Source organism: Pelophylax lessonae (genome assembly GCF_965119305.1).
Source record: "Pelophylax lessonae genome assembly, chromosome: 2".
Classification (NCBI taxonomy): Eukaryota; Metazoa; Chordata; class Amphibia; order Anura; family Ranidae; genus Pelophylax; species Pelophylax lessonae.
This window is the reverse complement of record NC_138769.1, coordinates 11,642,110-11,657,654: the sequence shown is the minus strand read 5'-3', so window position 1 is coordinate 11,657,654 and position 15,545 is coordinate 11,642,110.

The window sequence follows — 15,545 nt, the reverse complement described above, 5'->3', positions numbered from 1 at the left end:
GCTTAGCTAAGGGACAGAGCACACATCAACGTGCTGGCTGCTGATTAGGGAAAGATAGGCAGGAAAAAAACCATTTGTGTCCGGATAGAATTGAGGGACAGGTCGGAGTGTTTAGGCAGGGCGAGTTGTAGGCATTTTAGGGATAGAGTCTGCTGAATTATAGGGTCAGTGTCTTCTACAAACTACAATCGATATTGCTGTGTGGGGGGTGGGGTGAATCTGCACTCAATCCTGATCTACGATCTCTTCTCAATCCTGTTAGGGACAGAGTCTGCTGAATTTTAGGGAAACTGTGTTCTACAAACTACAATCGATATTGCTGTGTGGTGTGGGATTGGAGATAGGCAGGTGTCAGTGATCCACATCCATTTTTCTGTGTGTGAGCTGCAGTGAACACAATCTTTTTGGGCTGCAGTGAACACAATCTTTTTGGGCTGCAGTGAACACAATCTTTTTGGGCTGCAGTGAACACAATCTTTTTGGGGTGCAGTGAACAAAATCTTTTTGGGGTGCAGTGAACACAATCCTTTTTGGTGTGCAGTGAACACAATCTTTGTGGGGTGCAGTGAACACAATCTTTTTGGGGTGCAGTGAACACAATCTTTTTGGGGTGCAGTGAACAAAATCCTTTTTGGGGTGCAGTGAACACAATCTTTTTGGGGTGCAGTGAACAAAATCCTTTGTGGGGTGCAGTGAACACAATCTTTTTGGGGTGCAGTGAACACAATCTTTTTGGGGTGGAGTGAACATCCTTTTTGGGGTGCAGTGAACAAAATCCTTTTTGGGGTGCAGTGAACAAAATCATTTTTGGGGTGCAGTGAACACAATCTTTTTGGGGTGCAGTGAACACAATCTTTGTGGGGTGCAGTGAACACAATCTTTTTGGGGTGGAGTGAACAACATCCTTTTTGGGGTGCAGTGAACAACATCCTTTTTGGGGTGCAGTGAACACAATCTTTTTGGGGTGCAGTGAACACAATCTTTGTGGGGTACAGTGAACAGAATCTTTGTGGGGTGCAGTGAACACAATCTTTGGGGGGTACAGTGAACACAATCTTTTTGGGGTGCAGTGAACACAATCTTTGTGGGGTGCAGTGAACACAATCTTTTTGGGGTGGAGTGAACAAAATCATTTTTGGGGTGCAGTGAACAACATCCTTTTTGGGGTGCAGTGATCAAAATCCTTTTTGGGGTGCAGTGAACACAATCTTTTTGGGGTGCAGTGAACAAAATCCTTTGTGGGGTGCAGTGAACAGAATCTTTGTGGGGTGCAGTGAACACAATCTTTGGGGGGGTACAGTGAACACAATCTTTTTGGGGTGCAGTGAACACAATCTTTGTGGGGTACAGTGAACAGAATCTTTGTGGGGTGCAGTGAACACAATCTTTGGGGGGTACAGTGAACACAATCTTTTTGGGGTGCAGTGAACACAATCTTTGGGGGGTACAGTGAACACAATCTTTTTGGGGTGCAGTGAACACAATCTTTGTGGGGTGCAGTGAACACAATCTTTGGGGGGGTACAGTGAACACAATCTTTTTGGGGTGCAGTGAACAACATCCTTTTAGGGTGCAGTGAACACAATCTTTGTGGGGTGCAGTGAACAACATCCTTTTAGGGTGCAGTGAACACAATCTTTGTGGGGTACAGTGAACAGAATCTTTGTGGGGTGCAGTGAACACAATCTTTGGGGGGTGCAGTGAACACAATCTTTGTGGGGTGCAGTGAACACAATCATTGTGGGGTGCAGTGAACTCAATCTTTGTGGGGTACAGTGAACACAATCTCATACTTCTGAAGGTTTGAGGGTGCTGCCTGTTCCATACTCCCCCTACTCCTAGCCTTTTAGGGGTACAAACAATAGTAATTGGGGCCTAGTGTGGTTGTGTACGTGTGATATACATACACTTTTTTTGGATCATATTTTCTATTCCGCTATTTAATCAAAAACCTTTGGGGATCAGTTAAATTGGGGGATAGTCTGTGTTGGTACGTGTGAGAGAGATCCACCTTTCCAAGTTGTTGGGGTTCATCTCATACTTCTGAAGGTTTGAGGGTGCTGCCTGTTCCATACTCCCCCTACTCCTCATCTAGCCTTTTAGGGGTACAAACAATAGTAATTGGGGCCCAGTGTGGTTGTGTACGTGTGATATACATACACTTTTTTTGGATCATATTTTCTATTCCGCTATTTAATCAAAAACCTTTGGGGATCAGTTAAATTGGGGGATAGTCTGTGTTGGTACGTGTGAGAGAGATCCACCTTTCCAAGTTGTTGGGGTTCATCTCATACTTCTGAAGGTTTGAGGGTGCTGCCTGTTCCATACCCCCCCTACTCCTCATCTAGCCTTTTAGGGGTACAAACAATAGTAATTGGGGCCTAGTGTGGTTGTGTACGTGTGATATACATACACTTTTTTGGGATCATATTTTCTATTCCGCTATTTAATCAAAAACCTTTGGGGATCAGTTAAATTGGGGGATAGTCTGTGTTGGTACGTGTGAGAGAGATCCACCTTTCCAAGTTGTTGGGGTTCATCTCATACTTCTGAAGGTTTGAGGGTGCTGCCTGTTCCATACTCCCCCTACTCCTAGCCTTTTAGGGGTACAAACAATAGTAATTGGGGCCTAGTGTGGTTGTGTACGTGTGATATACATACACTTTTTTGGGATCATATTTTCTATTCCGCTATTTAATCAAAAACCTTTGGGGATCAGTTAAATTGGGGGATAGTCTGTGTTGGTACGTGTGAGAGAGATCCACCTTTCCAAGTTGTTGGGGTTCATCTCATACTTCTGAAGGTTTGAGGGTGCTGCCTGTTCCATACTCCCCCTACTCCTAGCCTTTTAGGGGTACAAACAATAGTAATTGGGGCCTAGTGTGGTTGTGTACGTGTGATATACATACACTTTTTTGGGATCATATTTTCTATTCCGCTATTTAATCAAAAACCTTTGGGGATCAGTTAAATTGGGGGATAGTCTGTGTTGGTACGTGTGAGAGAGATCCACCTTTCCAAGTTGTTGGGGTTCATCTCATACTTCTGAAGGTTTGAGGGTGCTGCCTGTTCCATACTCCCCCTACTCCTAGCCTTTTAGGGGTACAAACAATAGTAATTGGGGCCTAGTGTGGTTGTGTACGTGTGATATACATACACTTTTTTGGGATCATATTTTCTATTCCGCTATTTAATCAAAAACCTTTGGGGATCAGTTAAATTGGGGGATAGTCTGTGTTGGTACGTGTGAGAGAGATCCACCTTTCCAAGTTGTTGGGGTTCATCTCATACTTCTGAAGGTTTGAGGGTGCTGCCTGTTCCATACTCCCCCTACTCCTAGCCTTTTAGGGGTACAAACAATAGTAATTGGGGCCTAGTGTGGTTGTGTACGTGTGATATACATACACTTTTTTTGGATCATATTTTCTATTCCGCTATTTAATCAAAAACCTTTGGGGATCAGTTAAATTGGGGGATAGTCTGTGTTGGTACGTGTGAGAGAGATCCACCTTTCCAAGTTGTTGGGGTTCATCTCATACTTCTGAAGGTTTGAGGGTGCTGCCTGTTCCATACTCCCCCTACTCCTAGCCTTTTAGGGGTACAAACAATAGTAATTGGGGCCTAGTGTGGTTGTGTACGTGTGATATACATACACTTTTTTGGGATCATATTTTCTATTCCGCTATTTAATCAAAAACCTTTGGGGATCAGTTAAATTGGGGGATAGTCTGTGTTGGTACGTGTGAGAGAGATCCACCTTTCCAAGTTGTTGGGGTTCATCTCATACTTCTGAAGGTTTGAGGGTGCTGCCTGTTCCATACTCCCCCTACTCCTAGCCTTTTAGGGGTACAAACAATAGTAATTGGGGCCTAGTGTGGTTGTGTACGTGTGATATACATACACTTTTTTTGGATCATATTTTCTATTCCGCTATTTAATCAAAAACCTTTGGGGATCAGTTAAATTGGGGGATAGTCTGTGTTGGTACGTGTGAGAGAGATCCACCTTTCCAAGTTGTTGGGGTTCATCTCATACTTCTGAAGGTTTGAGGGTGCTGCCTGTTCCATACTCCCCCTACTCCTAGCCTTTTAGGGGTACAAACAATAGTAATTGGGGCCTAGTGTGGTTGTGTACGTGTGATATACATACACTTTTTTTGGATCATATTTTCTATTCCGCTATTTAATCAAAAACCTTTGGGGATCAGTTAAATTGGGGGATAGTCTGTGTTGGTACGTGTGAGAGAGATCCACCTTTCCAAGTTGTTGGGGTTCATCTCATACTTCTGAAGGTTTGAGGGTGCTGCCTGTTCCATACTCCCCCTACTCCTAGCCTTTTAGGGGTACAAACAATAGTAATTGGGGCCTAGTGTGGTTGTGTACGTGTGATATACATACACTTTTTTTGGATCATATTTTCTATTCCGCTATTTAATCAAAAACCTTTGGGGATCAGTTAAATTGGGGGATAGTCTGTGTTGGTACGTGTGAGAGAGATCCACCTTTCCAAGTTGTTGGGGTTCATCTCATACTTCTGAAGGTTTGAGGGTGCTGCCTGTTCCATACTCCCCCTACTCCTAGCCTTTTAGGGGTACAAACAATAGTAATTGGGGCCTAGTGTGGTTGTGTACGTGTGATATACATACACTTTTTTGGGATCATATTTTCTATTCCGCTATTTAATCAAAAACCTTTGGGGATCAGTTAAATTGGGGGATAGTCTGTGTTGGTACGTGTGAGAGAGATCCACCTTTCCAAGTTGTTGGGGTTCATCTCATACTTCTGAAGGTTTGAGGGTGCTGCCTGTTCCATACTCCCCCTACTCCTAGCCTTTTAGGGGTACAAACAATAGTAATTGGGGCCTAGTGTGGTTGTGTACGTGTGATATACATACACTTTTTTTGGATCATATTTTCTATTCCGCTATTTAATCAAAAACCTTTGGGGATCAGTTAAATTGGGGGATAGTCTGTGTTGGTACGTGTGAGAGAGATCCACCTTTCCAAGTTGTTGGGGTTCATCTCATACTTCTGAAGGTTTGAGGGTGCTGCCTGTTCCATACTCCCCCTACTCCTAGCCTTTTAGGGGTACAAACAATAGTAATTGGGGCCTAGTGTGGTTGTGTACGTGTGATATACATACACTTTTTTTGGATCATATTTTCTATTCCGCTATTTAATCAAAAACCTTTGGGGATCAGTTAAATTGGGGGATAGTCTGTGTTGGTACGTGTGAGAGAGATCCACCTTTCCAAGTTGTTGGGGTTCATCTCATACTTCTGAAGGTTTGAGGGTGCTGCCTGTTCCATACTCCCCCTACTCCTCATCTAGCCTTTTAGGGGTACAAACAATAGTAATTGGGGCCTAGTGTGGTTGTGTACGTGTGATATACATACACTTTTTTTGGATCATATTTTCTATTCCACTATTTAATCAAAAACCTTTGGGGATCAGTTAAATTGGGGGATAGTCTGTGTTGGTACGTGTGAGAGAGATCCACCTTTCCAAGTTGTTGGGGTTCATCTCATACTTCTGAAGGTTTGAGGGTGCTGCCTGTTCCATACCCCCCCTACTCCTCATCTAGCCTTTTAGGGGTACAAACAATAGTAATTGGGGCCTAGTGTGGTTGTGTACGTGTGATATACATACACTTTTTTTGGATCATATTTTCTATTCCGCTATTTAATCAAAAACCTTTGGGGATCAGTTAAATTGGGGGATAGTCTGTGTTGGTACGTGTGAGAGAGATCCACCTTTCCAAGTTGTTGGGGTTCATCTCATACTTCTGAAGGTTTGAGGGTGCTGCCTGTTCCATACCCCCCCTACTCCTCATCTAGCCTTTTAGGGGTACAAACAATAGTAATTGGGGCCTAGTGTGGTTGTGTACGTGTGATATACATACACTTTTTTTGGATCATATTTTCTATTCCGCTATTTAATCAAAAACCTTTGGGGATCAGTTAAATTGGGGGATAGTCTGTGTTGGTACGTGTGAGAGAGATCCACCTTTCCAAGTTTTTGGGGTTCATCTCATACTTCTGAAGATTTGAGGGTGCTGCCTGTTCCATACCCCCCCTACTCCTCATCTAGCCTTTTAGGGGTACAAACAATAGTAATTGGGGCCTAGTGTGGTTGTGTACGTGTGATATACATACACTTTTTTTGGATCATATTTTCTATTCCGCTATTTAATCAAAAACCTTTGGGGATCAGTTAAATTGGGGGATAGTCTGTGTTGGTACGTGTGAGAGAGATCCACCTTTCCAAGTTGTTGGGGTTCATCTCATACTTCTGAAGGTTTGAGGGTGCTGCCTGTTCCATACTCCCCCTACTCCTCATCTAGCCTTTTAGGGGTACAAACAATAGTAATTGGGGCCCAGTGTGGTTGTGTACGTGTGATATACATACACTTTTTTTGGATCATATTTTCTATTCCGCTATTTAATCAAAAACCTTTGGGGATCAGTTAAATTGGGGGATAGTCTGTGTTGGTACGTGTGAGAGAGATCCACCTTTCCAAGTTGTTGGGGTTCATCTCATACTTCTGAAGGTTTGAGGGTGCTGCCTGTTCCATACCCCCCCTACTCCTCATCTAGCCTTTTAGGGGTACAAACAATAGTAATTGGGGCCTAGTGTGGTTGTGTACGTGTGATATACATACACTTTTTTTGGATCATATTTTCTATTCCGCTATTTAATCAAAAACCTTTGGGGATCAGTTAAATTGGGGGATAGTCTGTGTTGGTACGTGTGAGAGAGATCCACCTTTCCAAGTTGTTGGGGTTCATCTCATACTTCTGAAGGTTTGAGGGTGCTGCCTGTTCCATACTCCCCCTACTCCTCATCTAGCCTTTTAGGGGTACAAACAATAGTAATTGGGGCCCAGTGTGGTTGTGTACGTGTGATATACATACACTTTTTTTGGATCATATTTTCTATTCCGCTATTTAATTTAACTGGGCCTCCATGCGAGACCTGTGTGCCTTGTTGCGCTGTTTTGAGTACTCCACCAACATGGCCAGTGGCAATGACGCCGTTCTCAGCTTAACTATCCCACTTCTATGCCTCCTTGAAAAAACAATTCGGGCGATGATGGAAGAGGATGTGGCACAGGATGAGGAGGAGGAGGAGGATGAAGAGGTAACATTTCCAAGGCTTTCAGGGCAGTCATTCGCAAGGGGCTCCGAGGGTGGGTTCCTGCACACGCAAACGCCAGGGACGCAATTGTCCAGCAGGGGCATAGTTCTGGAGGATGAGGAGGATGAGGAGGAGGAGGAGCTGGAGGAGGAGATGGAACCATGTTCACAGCAGGGTGGCACCCAGGCCAGCTCATGGCCATCACTGGTGCGTGGCTGGGGGGATACAGAGGACACGGACGATACACCTCCCACAGAGGACAGCCTTTCGTTGCCTCTGGGCAGCCTGGCACACATGAGCGATTACATGCTGCAGTGTCTCCACAACGACCGCCGAGTTGCCCACATTCTAACTTGTGCTGATTACTGGGTGGCCACGCTGCTGGATCCCCGTTACAAGGACAACGTACCGTCCTTAATTCACTCACTGGAGCGCGATCGCAAGATGCGCGAGTACAAGCGCACGCTGGTAGACGCCATGCTGCTGGCATTCCCATCTGACAGCGGGGCCACAGTGGAAGCACAAGGCAGAGGAGGAGGAGGAGGAGGTCGCCAACGCAACCAGGGCACCGCCAGCACCTCAGAAGGCAGGGTTAGCATGGCCGAAATGTGGAAAAGCTTTGTCAGCACGCCACAACAAACAGCAGCACCAGCAGCTCAGATGGAACGTCTTAGCAGGAGGCAGCATTTTACCAACATGGTGGAGCAGTATGTGTGCACACGCCTACATGTAGTGAATGACTGGTCTGCCCCCTTCAACTTCTGGGTCTCCAAATTGGGCACATGGCCTGAGCTTGCCCTTTACGCCTTGGAGGTGCTGGCGTGCCCTGCAGCCAGTGTATTATCTGAACGGGTATTTAGCACGGCTGGGGGCGTTATAACAGACAAGCGCAGCCGCCTGTCCAGAGACAATGTGGACAAGCTCACGTTCATTAAAATGAACCAGGCATGGATCCCACGGGACTTTTCCGTACCTTATGCAGAATAGCAATGGATACCGACCTTACCCACCCATTGTTCCATTTTTGCTCTTTCTCACTCTTTTGGGGTGTACCCTCATTTAAAATTTTTGAAAAGAAGCAGTGTTGGCTACCTCGTCCTCCTCCTCAGGGCCAGATTAATGTAGGGGCTATTGGAGCTGCCGCTCCAGGCCCCTACCTTTTATATAGGCCCCGGGTTGGCCATATTCACTGTTACCGCTCTTCTGTCACTTGTAAACACAGAAGTCTGGCTTCTATGCTCGCTTCCCCAGGCAGCACCCTCAGAACCTCCCCACACAGCGTGAAGGCCGGACAAGGAGGGACAGTTGGCGATGCATGGATGTGTTTATGGGCTTCAGAGACAGCATCCCATGTTGAATTAGGCATGCATGGCTGCACCCTTCCTCCTCTGGGTGCATGGCAAGGCACGGCCCTTAAGGCCCTTCAAAATCCTCAGCACCAAGCCCATGATGCTGTTAATCCGGCCCTGGTCCTCCTCCACCGCCGCTTCCACCTACACCGCCCATAGGTGTGCGCAGCCTATTGCATTAAGGTGTGCACCCCAAAGTTGAAATACACATGCATGTGTTTGCCAGCAGGGAGAGTAATGTATCGGGGCCATGTACCTGTAGGCAAGGAGAAATAGAGCAGAGCAGGTCCCAGGGAGATCTTTCCCATCTCCTCACTGGCAATGCTATGTGCCCTAGGTGATTAGGGTGTGCCCAGGCACACCCAGCACACCCTGTGCGCACGCCTATGTCACCGCCACATCCACCACCACCTCAACCTCCCTCCTACTCCATATGGGCCTCGTCCTTCAGAGATGAAGAAGAACATTGTTTTATTTTTCTGTTTTTTTTTGTTGTTTTAAGTTATTTCCCTATCCACATTTGTTTGCAGAGCACTTGCCATGCTCTTAATTACGTTTTGCTGCCATTTGCAGCACTCTAGCCCTTTCCTTTGGTGTTTTAGAGCCATTTTAGTGCCTTAAAGTTCGGGTCCCCATTGACTTCAATGGGGTTCGGTGTCCGGGAAAAGTTCGGTAAAAGTCCGGGACACGGACCCGGACTTTTTTTTAAAGTTCGGCCGAACCCGTCGAACACGGACATCTAGGTGTCCGCTCAACCCTACACGCTGGCAACCATCCCTGCGGGGGATCATCCCGTGGTGGCATCTATGTTTAAAGAAGTTATGCTTTCCCTGCGATCAGCTATTCATTCAGACATGCTGCAATTGGTGTCACAATGTAACTCAGCAGTCACGGCAGTTGCTGACAGGGTTTCAACTATTGAAAATAAAATGGGGGAATTCTCGGACACTTTCAATAATATGGTGGATGCCCACAATGAACATGATGATGACCTGGTCTGGCTTAAATCGAAGGTCGCTGACCTTGAAGATCGTTCCAGAAGGAACAATGTCAAAATCAGGGGCATACCTGAGACAGTCAAGCCTCCTGAGCTCGCAGCCTTTCTTACATCCATTATGCAGGAACTCCTTCCTGACACTGCTATGGGGGATCTGGCGGTTGATAGGATTCACAGGCTTCCGAAACCCAAACACATCCCAGACAAATTTCCTAGAGACACCATAGCCAGAATTCATTTTTATACCGTGAAGGAGAAACTTATGGCGAAAATGAGGAAGGCTGTGGATCTCCCTCCTAGCGTGCAGGGCTTGTCCTTCTATGCGGATCTTTCAGCACACACTATGAACCGAAGAAGGAATCTAGTGACCATAACCAAACCCCTTAGAAACCATCACATTCAGTACCGCTGGAATTATCCTGCTACCCTTATTATCACTAAAGGGGATAGGGAATTTAAAATTTCCACCTTAGAACGAGGCATTGAACTCCTACGACAATGGGACATCCTGGAGACAGCAGATTCTCAGGGGGATCGTGCCTCTACCTGGGGCCCCGAGCCCCCGCCATCAAATGGATCCATATGATTCCCAGGGACGTTTTCGCTCCTTTGGAGTTGACCCTCTATCTGCTCTAACGTTCTACCCTACTGGCTCCGACAGTTCTGTTCGGCTGCAAATAATTATTTTGTTCTGTGTCATCCCAAGTTCCCCGGATTAGCGGTATCAACACTGCTCAGATTTCCAATTGGATATCGTCTACTTTTTAACAATTTGGCGCAGGCCAAGGACCTGTGCCCATTCAAAGTTCTCTACGGTTTGTTAGCAGGGCCTTGCAATTGAAGTGATCTACGCTTAATTATTATAAACCTGACCCCTGCTGTTTTGTTCTCTTTTTTCTCACTTCCCTTGTCCCCACCCCGTTTGTGACCCACAGCAGCATATAGCTGAATCTACAGTGCCTCACTTTTGCCGCCAGGACCCTCCAGCGCCTTCGAGACCCCTTCTGGACTATCAATACCATCGCCACTCCAGGTGCAGCGGATTGGGGTAGGATACCTAAATCATTGACTTTTGTTGCCTTTTGGTTGTTTGCTCGAACACCCACTTTCCACATCACACCATGGCGTTCAAGCTGACCTCCCTGAATGTACGTGGCTTGAACAGCCCGTTTAAACGACATATGCTATGGCGAGAAATCAAATCCCAGAAATGTGATGTTATGCTAATTCAGGAGACTCACTTTTGTGCCACAGCACACCCCATGCTATCCAATAAGCAATTTCCACACATCTACTTTGCCAATGGCCCCAAAAAGAAAGGGGGTGTGGCTATATTGGTTAAAGATTCTATACCATACAAATATCTTTCTCACTTCTCGGACCCGGAAGGGAGATATTTACTACTACACTGTGAGATCAATAACGTTGAATACTCCATACTCAACATATATGCTCCAAATGTAAGACAGTTGTCCTATCTCACCAAATTATGGAAACGCCTCCAACCAAGCATTAGAGGACATGTGGTTTTGGGGGGAGACATGAACTTGGTTGCTAATGTCCGCCAGGACATCTCCACTGCTGCCCGGACAACTCCCCGCAGATCGGACCTTTCTAACTTTTTGTTATCATCAGGCCTACAGGACATATGGAGGTGTCGCCACTCTACGGAGCGGGATTACTCCTTCTTTTCGAAAGTTCATGCCTCCTACTCCAGAATAGATATGTTCTTCACGGACAAATTCTTGCTACAAAAAATTGTGGACTCGTCCATTGGGCAGATCACTTGGTCGGACCACGCCCCGGTATCCATTACTGTTGGCCCCAGGATATTTTCTACGGGGGCTAATAGGTGGAAAAATGATACAGGTGTTTTTTGCGATTCGGGGTCTTCGTCCGAGGTCCGTGTGGCCTTGGAGGAATTCTTCCGATTCAACGAAAGTGGGGAGGTGTGTCCGGTGACTGTTTGGAACGCCCACAAAGCTTTTATGCGTGGTTTTCTTATATCTAAAAGTGCAGCGTTGAGGAGGCGGAGGAGGCAGCGTTTGGATGATCTTCTTAGTAAGATCCAAAATTTAGAAATAACTAACAAGCGTACCCCGCTCCCAGACGTGAGTGACCAACTTTCCAATGCGCAACATGAACTCCGTACGCTTTTAATCGGTCAGCATCAGGCCCGTGTCCGTAAACTTAAGTCCAACTCCTACGCACACGGCAACAAGGCAGGCAAGCTTTTAGCTACCCAACTGAAGGACACACAGGCCCGGCAACGTATATCTAATTTGACACACCACTCCACAAAGCAATCCTTGACTAACCCCAAGGAAATTGCCGATGCCTTTAGCAATTATTATGGTGAGCTATACAATCTACGGGACGATTTAACCACCCCCCAACCGTCCCCGGAGGACATTGATAGATTTTTAGCATCAATTTCTTTACCCAAATTGAGCTCCACAGATTTAGCGGAACTGAACCTCCCTATCACAGACACTGAAATTAGTAAAGTTATCCAATCTTTACCCCTCAATAAGGCTCCTGGCCCTGATGGGTTTTCATAGGAGTACTATAAGCAATATGTGCACATCTTGACTCCAAGACTCCGGGAGGTGTTCCGGAGGGCTGCCTCTTCTGCCTCCTTCCCCCCTGAAATGCTAGAAGCTACGGTGATAACGCTCCCCAAGCCGGGGAAACCCCCGGATTGTGCGAAGAACTTCAGACCCATTTCCCTATTAAACGTGGATCTGAAGGTCTACGCGAAAATACTGGCCAATAGAATCTCGAAATTCCTACCTGGTCTTATAAACCAGGACCAGGTGGGGTTTGTCATGGGCCGACAGGCCACCGATGCTACCAGAAGAATGCTGAATCTCATCCACCATGCCGAATCCACTAAGACGCCTACAGTGTTCCTGTCCCTTGACGCCGAAAAGGCCTTTGACAGGATACACTGGGGATATTTGCGTAAAGTCCTGCAACGGTTCGGCATGGGGGGTGAGATTTTGGACGCGGTGTTAGCTCTTTACACTGCGCCCTCGGCATATGTTTACACGGAAGGTCTGTTCTCCACTAAATTTAACATAACCAATGGCACTCGCCAGGGGTGCCCACTGTCCCCACTGGTGTTTGCTTTGTTGATGGAGCCCTTTGCAGAAAGGATTAGAAGCCATCCGGAGATTAGGGGATTAGACGTTAAAGGTCTCAATAACAAGATTTCGCTGTTCGCGGATGATGTCATCATGTCCATAACTTCTCCCCAGTCCTCACTACCAGCGGTTCAGGAGGTGCTTAAGGAGTTTAGTTCGGTGTCTTACTACAAGGTTAATGAGACTAAATCGAACATGCTAGGTGTTGCTATTCCCACACACATTGCACGAGAGATTCAGGACAGTGTTCCATTTCAGTGGGGTGATGGACATATTGACTACTTAGGTATAAAACTCACTAGTAAGATTGGGGATCTGTTTAAAACCAACTTCACGCCTTTTTTAGACATCCTTACGCACGAACTAGCTAGACTCAGCAAATTCTACCTTTCCTGGTCGGGCAGGAATGCAGCGTTTAAAATGCTGACATTCCCTAAGCTCCTGTACTTATTTAGGGCCATCCCCATCAGGATTCCCGTAACATTCTACAGCTCAGTGCAATCTTTGATATCGAAATTTCTATGGGGTGGTAAGAGACCCCGCTGCTCCCACATGCACTTAATCAAACATCCCCTCATAGGGGGCATGGGTGTTCCAGACATACGGGACTATCACATGGCTGCTGTACTTACCCAATCTATACATTGGTTGAAGAACACACAACCACCTAGTTGGAAAAGGCTTGAACAGGCGGTGGTGACTCAGGGCACCCTAGCCGACCTAATACTCAGTACCCCATTTTCCAACAGCAACTATCCTAGGGAGCATCCCACTATCTCGTCCACTGTTTGTGCATGGAAGTATTTCTATGCTCATGGAGCCAAAAGTACCAAAAATGTGGATATCCCTATCCCCCTGACAGCTCTATCATTCTTATCTCCGAATCTTCACTTAGCGCACTGGTCCGCATATGATCTCCACACAGTCAGAGACATCACGCACCATCCGGGAGGTTTTTCCTTCGCTGGATGGTGTGCCCGCTTCCCGCCTTTTGCCAAGGAATACCTCGCGTTCCACAGAGTAACTAACTTGTTATCCTCCATAGCATCAGTTGATATACCTATCCCAGAACCAATTTACACGCTATGCTTCGGAAGCAATCAACAAACAAAAGGTATAGGCAAATTTTACACCTCCCTGCAGGGTAAGAAGACATTCACGAAAAGCACATACCACTTGAAGTGGGAGGGCGACTTAGGTCAGGAATTTACAGTAGATCAGTGGTCACACTCCTATGCATATACGTCAGTTCACACCAGATGCTCCAACTTTAGGGAAGGTTTCTTAAAAATACACATGAGGTGGTACAAGACACCGTACTCCATAGCTAAGTACTACCCGGGCGTTTCCAACTTATGTTGGAGGCAGTGCGGACAAGTCGGAACCTTACTCCATGTCCTGTGGACCTGTATCTCATTACGGGGTTTCTGGGCTTCTGTCGCTAAACTAATTGCAGAAGTGACAGGGATACTCAATAAGGTGGAAGTAGAACAGGCCTTACTAGGCATAAATATTGACAAATATCCCTTCCAACTAAGGACGGTGGTCCAGAATATTCTTTTTGCTGCACGGCTGTCCATAGCCCGTAAATGGAAATGTGAGGACACCCCGACCAGGAGAGAAGTGATTCAAATAGTTGGTGAATCGTGTGCACACGAGAAAACTCTAGCGGTTAATGCTTTTAAAATGCAACAATTTAGGGCCAGATGGTCCGCCTGGAATGATTATGTTGAAAAAAGTGGTCCCCAATAAATAAACACCCTCTATGTTGTTATCTGATTGATCCTAAGGAGATTCTACTGGGGCCGTGGGCGGGTGGGGTGGGGGCGGGGCCAAGCGGGGGGTCGCAGCAGATCCCTTTCGGGGCGTCCCCCTTGGGGTGGCTTAAGTGTAGTAGATGCCGCCGGTGGCCTTGGGCTGCACTGCCCTGCACCCCCCCCCACCCTCCTAGGGTCTCAGCACTGGTTTGGATACATTGTGATGGTCTGCACTGCATAGATTATAGCATTTCCATAGCTCCTGGCTGATGTGGGTCGGTCCTTTAATCCCTCAATCTTTCCCCTTCAAATGTGAGTTTCAGCTGTTTACTTGTTTTTCTACTTTGTTGTTCCAACGCTGTTTACCATTGATGATTGCAATACATTGTTTGTAACTCATTTTTATTTCTGCAAAAACCTAATAAAAAGATATTTAAAAAAAAAAAAAAAAAAAAAAAAAGTTTATTAGGGGGTAGATGGTGGATGCACTAAAACTATTTGGGCCTAGCGCAAGCGCGATTTAGGGTCACAAGTGACACTAAATACAGTGATCATTAGTTACCTATATACTGTATTTAATGCACAGTGTGATAGGGAGTGAAGGGGTTAACTGGGGGTGATCAAGGGGTTAAAACTTTATTAGGGGATAGATGGTGGATGCACTAAAACTATTTGGGCCTAGCGCAAGCGCGATTTAGGGTCACAAGTGACACTAAATACAGTGATCAGTAAAAGATCTGTATGCCACTGTATATAGTGTACACTGTGAGGGGTTAGGGGGATGATCAGGGGTGATCAAGGGGTCAAAGTGTGCCTATGTGAGGTGGTGTTAGTGTGCTGTTGGTGGAACTCACGTTTTTGATGCTTCTGCTTCTTCTCCTGGAACTGAAAGGGCTCCAGGCGGGGAAAATTACATCACTTCCCCTGCCTGTTTTTACATTACACAGGCAGGGGACATGATGCCATTGGCCAGAACCGATTACCAGATCCAAACCAAAAATAATTTGTCTGCATCTGGTGACTGATTGGTTCTGAGCCCAATCACACCAGGATTGGCTCGAGCGCCCTGGGAGCCGTGAATGTGCGCGACGTAGGTCTATGTCGCCAGACCCAACTGAGCCGCTATGCTGCAGTAGCAGCAACGTGAGCAGTCGGCAAGTG